We start from the raw sequence: 6,000 nt of genomic DNA, 5'->3' as shown, positions 1-6,000 counted from the left end.
AACTATAAAGACTTAAATCATGGGCCTGCATTTTGTATTAATGATTACTAATAATGCATATTATTTTGAGGCCTTCTGGAAAAAGATATGCTTATGCAGAAAAAAAGATTATAAAACTAGAAAATGATAATATTAAACATTAGAATGATAGCAATTTCCTAGTTGCTAAGAAGCATTCTGGAACTTTAATTCTGGTCTCTTGAGTCCTGGTCCAGTTTTCTTTCTATGTTCTTGTCTCTTGCCATATGGGTAATCTTTTAAGAGATTTTGCTCAAAGGCAAAAAACCTTCTAAGCAACTACTAATTCTCATTGCAAAAAATGCAAATATTGGAGTGATTTTGTGAATGAAAATGAAAGCCGTTGATGTTGCTAACAAGCACTTGTAATGATCCTCTGTGGAAACTGTAAACTTTACAGCACAACTAACCAACCAGTGACTTGGTCTGTTGATATGGAGGCTTCATGAATTATCTAGAACTAACAGACACCAATGTACTTGGGAGGCATTTTTGCACCAAGTAATCATAATCTTATAAAATAAAATATTCATATTTACATGCATGAAAGTGAAATAAGAGTCCCTGTTTCAATCAGAAAATTCTATCAAGCTAAGATCAGAAATTCAATGTGTAAGAATGAGGCTCATGATGGGAGAACTGACGTTTCCACACGTCTGGACAAATTGCAGCCAAGCTCTGAGCTCACTAAAATAAGAAGTTTGCTTGAATAGCAAAATCAAGTGTAAAACTACCGAACAGGTGCTTTAATGCATGCTAAATGTTCTCATTGCAAATTCATAAGATTCACATATCACAAATTGAAGAAAGTGAAATTTAAGGAAATAGAGTTTATCGGTCTTCAGATTTGGTCACCTCAGTGTAATACTGTGGAATGTGAAGATATCACCTCATTCAACTCAAACAAGCTTCAAATTGCCCAAATGGGTGGTTAAGCATATAAAAGGATATTAAAATGTAAATCTCTGCTGAGACCTAAGACAAGAGTTAACAGATGACAAAGATAATTGTAAATAGATTGTCCTCTAGATCTCAGAGTAAAAACTGTGTAGACATTCCCAAATCTCTCACTTTAAAGGTGCAAACTAGTAGTCTTATTTCAAGCTTGAAGAGAGAGCTCCAAAGAATCACTCAGAAAGTCTATCAAGTGTCCTTATAGATTAGGGGATCCTGGGGACTGTGCTGAACTGTCACTTGAGAAACTTAAAGGATGAGAGGGGCATTATCTAAAGAAAAAAAAAAAAGGAGAGAATATGGCATTGAATAACCTACAGTTATTAGGTTATTCTGCTCAGAATCCTCAGCAGAAAATATGCAGAGGTATTCCCTGTGGGTCAGATGTAGGCTGTGTGCAAGAAAGTCAGCACAAGCCACCTTAGAATCTGTCTGTGAGATTCCCTGAGAGACTAAGATCTCAGCAAACGGAAGCTAGGGCATCACCAGATTCCACCAGATTCCATGTGGCTGGAGGAAGGACTCGTCCAACTGTTAAGTAGAGATGCAAGGCCTTCTGCCAAAGGCTGCAGGTGAGAAAGCTCCATATGAAGTGACTCTAGAGTATCCACAGCACAGTCAGCAGTATAAATAGAAGTTTGAATGTGTACTGTAAGTTTGATCATATTAAGAAATGACCAGCACTGGGGTGTGACTCAGTGGTACAGCAATTGTCACCATATTCTAGGACCAAGTTTCAAGCCCCAGCACCAAAAAAAAAAAAAAAAAAAAAAAAAGAAGTGATGGAGGATTTCTTTTTTCTTTTTTTTTTTCTTTCTTTTCCTTTTCCTTTTTTTTTTTTTTTTTTTTCTGTACTGGGGATCAAACACAGGGCCTCACTACCCCTGCCAGGCAAGCACTCTTCCACTGAACTACATCCTCTGCCTTTTTAAAATTTTAATTTTGAGACATGATCTCACTAATTATTACTCAGGTTGTCTTCTAACTTGAGATCCTCTTGCCTCAGACTCCAGAGTCGCTGGAATTACAGGCACATGCCACCATACCTAGGGAGAAATTACTAATTTTTTGTGTGATAAAGGTATTATGGTTTTTTTTAGATAGATGATAGATATTGAAAATGAATTTTTTTTGATACTTGGAGTGGAACAAAGGGGCACTTTGGCACTGAGTCACATCCATGGCCCTTTTTATTTTTTATTTTGAGACAGGGTCTCACTAAGTAGCTTAAACTGACCTTGAATTTGTAAACCTCTTGCCTCAGCTTCCAGTGTTGCTGGGATTACAGGCATACACCACTGTCCTTGCTGGAATAGTTTTTATTTTTTAAGATTGATCATTGCACTAAGTTTACTTACAAAAATCCTCTTTAAAGGAAAGTCATGCTGAAATCTTCAGGGGTAAAGTAGCATGATGTCTACATTTGACTTTCGAATAAACAAGAAAGTCACATGACAAATGTCAAATGTACCCCTAGGTGGTCATATATTAATTTACATTGTTTTATGTTTCAACTTTGGGGAATACTTAGCATTCTTTTCAAATAAAACTTTAAGAAAAATGGAATCAACATTTGCAACTCATATATGTGATATATCTTTGTACCCACAGTACATAAAGAACACCTAGAATTCAATAATGAAAAGATAAGTGATTCAACTTTAAAATGGGCAAGTTGGGTACAGTGGCACATGCCTGTAGTCCTAGCAACTCAGGAAATTGCAAATTTGAGGCCAGCCTGGACAATTTAATAAGACCATTTTCAAAATAAAAAATAAGCAGGCAAAGGATCTGAAAACGCTTAGAAGATGGAAAGATCTCCTATGCTCTTGGATAGGAAGAATTAATAATGTCAAAATGACCATACTGAGATTCCTCAGAAAACTTGCAATGGAACTACCATTTAACCCAGCTATCCCACTCCTCTGTTTATACCAATAGGACTTAAAATCAGCATACTACAGTAAAGCGGTCACATCAATGATTTTAGCAGCTCAATTCACAATAACTAAATTGTGGAACCAATCTAGATGTCCTTCAATAGATGAATGGATAAAGAAACTGTGGTATATATACACAATGGAATACTGCTCAGCCACAAAAAAAATAATAAAATTATGGCATTTGCTGGTAAGTGGATAGAATTGGAGAATATCTTGCTAAGGGAAATAAGCCAATCCCAAAAAAACAAAGGCCAAATGTTTTCTCTGATAAGTGGATGATGATACATAATGGGATGGGGGTGGCGGGGAGGTAAGAGAAGAAAGGAGGAACTTTGGATTCTGTAGAGGGAAATGGGCAGGAAGGGGTGGAGGAAGGAAAGATAGTGGGTGAGACAGACATTATTACTTATGTACATGTGTGATTACATGAATGGTGTGAATCTACATTGTGTAAAACCATAGAAATGAAAAGTTGTACCTCATTTGTGTACAATGAGGTACAACTCAGTAAAGAATTACTGCAATTTGGTTGGATTTAGTTCACCTGTTCACTTTAACAACAACAAAAAGAAGTACCTAAACCAAAAAAAGTAACTCCCAAAATAAATAAAAAATAATTACAAAGGATAAAAAACAAACAAACAAACAAAAAAAAACAACAAAAAAACGTAACACCAAAAAAAACAAATAACCCAATCAAACCCAATCAATAAATGGGCTGAGGAACTGAACAGACACTTCACGGAAGAAATACAATCGATCAACAAACATATGAAAAAATGTTCATCATCTCTTGCAATTAGAGGAATGCAAATCAAAACTACTCCAAGATTCCATCTCACTCCAATCAGAATGGCAATTATCAAGAATACAAGCAATAATAAGTGTTGACAAGGATGTGGGGGAAAAGGTACACTCATACATTGTTGGTGGGACTGCAGATTGGTGCAACCACTTTTAAAGTGGTATGGAGATTCATAAGAAAACTTGGAATGGAACCACCATTTGACCCAGTTATCCCACTCCTTGGTTTATACCCAAAGGACTTAAAATGAGCATACTACAGTGATGCAGCCACATCAATGCTTATAGCAGCTTGATTCACAATAGCTAGAGTGTGGAACCAACCTAGATGCCCTTTTTTAAACAGATGAATAGATAAAGAAAGTATAGCACATACATAATGGAATATTACTCAGTCTTAAAGAAGAATGAAATTATGGCATTTGCAGGTAAATGGATGGAACTAGAGAATATCATGCTAAGTGAAATAAGCCAATCCCCAAACACCAAAGACCAAGTGTTTTCTCTGATAAGTGGATGCTGGTCCATAGTGGGGGGAGAGGGTAGGGAAGGAAAATATCATGCTAAGTGAAATAGGCCAAGCCCAAAAAACCAAAGGCCGAATGTTTTCTCTGATAAGTGCATGACAACATATAATGAGGGAGGGTGATGGGAGGAAGAGAAGAATGAAGGAACTTTGGATAGTGTAGAGGAAAAAGGGGTTGGAGGGGATAGGGATGGAAAAACAGTAGAATGAAACAGACAGTATCACCCTATATATATGTATGATTACATGAATGGTGTGAATCTACATTGTGTACAACCATAGAAATGAAAAGTTGTACCCCATTTGTGTACAATGAATCAAAATGTGTCTGTAAAAATAAAAAATATTTTAATAAAAAATTTTTAATATTAAAAAAAATAAATAAAAGGGTATATGATATGTGAATTATATTTCGATAAAGCTGTTATATATAAAAATTCACAGAGGAAAAAAACCCAGAAACTCGTCTTTGAGAATGTGAAATCAAATTTTTCTGTCTCCTTCACTTCTCTTGCCTCAACCTGCTTCAACCTAAAGGGTCTAAAGTCTCAGTTAGGTAACTGAGTAATGGAAAGGTGAAGACTAGATGAGAAAAGATAAAATAATGCAACCACGTTTTGCCTTCTGACTATAGCTCCTTGACTGAAATTGATGCTAGCAGGAGAGGGGCAAACTCTCAAAGTTAAGTCGAGTTCAGAGTTAGCGCTGTTAACTGAGCATTGTGATTTCTGGACTGGATTATCCACAAGTGCCCAGAAGTAGTTTGGTGCAACCAAAATTTCATTCAGGGGAAGAATAAGGAATGGTTCCAATGAATAAATTTAATGGAACAATTGAAAATAAATTAAGTAAAGATAAATTAAGTTTGCATCCTACCGGTTACACCAGCTCAATGTAACGGTGTCCACGGAAAGAGAGAAACTGACAATTCAGAGACCAAGAGGCCCAAAATGAAATAGTCTTGTATCAGACTTGCTCAGACTCTTCTCTGCTCCCCTTGGCCATGCTCCTACTTCCTGAACGACTCCAAGTCAGTATCTCTAATGAATTCTGTAACAATAAAACATATACCTTGTGTGGTAAAAATGTATATTAAGACATTTTGAAAACAGAGTAGTCAGATGTTAAAAGTACATCTTTTGGTTATTGTAAAGATTTCCTTGATCAACTCCAAAGGTAGGAGATAGTTAAAAAAAAAAATACAATAAAATAATAATGATTAGCATAGCCTGTGTCAAATGCTACAGAGAGATATAGTATGGTGTACCGAATATTTATTGCAGATCAGATCAAACATGGAGCCAAATCCTGGCTCTACCAATTACCAGTTAAGTGGCCAATTCCCAAGCTCTGGCTCAGTTATAGTCCCTATAAGCACAACATTCCTCACTGAGTTCTGTCTGATATAGTGCTGGTTTGTTATAGGTTGTTTGTTTCAAAAATAGTTTTAGTTTTTAGAGAAGAATGTATTTATGACTCCACTGAGCAGCAAAATTAATATATATTTTTCCCATGACCCATTAATCAGCACATAGAGTAAGCAATACCATATATCCCCAGCCAATTTATTTGCTTATTATGTCAGGATCTCTACCGTTATTTCATATTTTATTGAGTAATTTGAACTTTCAAGGGCTGATGGACAGCAAGCAAGTCGATAGTGCTGGAGATGCTGCAGGACCCTACGGCAGTGTTTCCAAACAGGTGTTAAGAGGCGCATTTTATGGTGAGTGTGCACCTTCAAAAAAATTGGTG

The sequence above is a fragment of the Sciurus carolinensis genome, chromosome 9, assembly GCF_902686445.1.
Source record: "Sciurus carolinensis chromosome 9, mSciCar1.2, whole genome shotgun sequence".
Lineage (NCBI taxonomy): Eukaryota > Metazoa > Chordata > Mammalia > Rodentia > Sciuridae > Sciurus > Sciurus carolinensis.
This window is presented reverse-complemented; position numbering follows the sequence as displayed.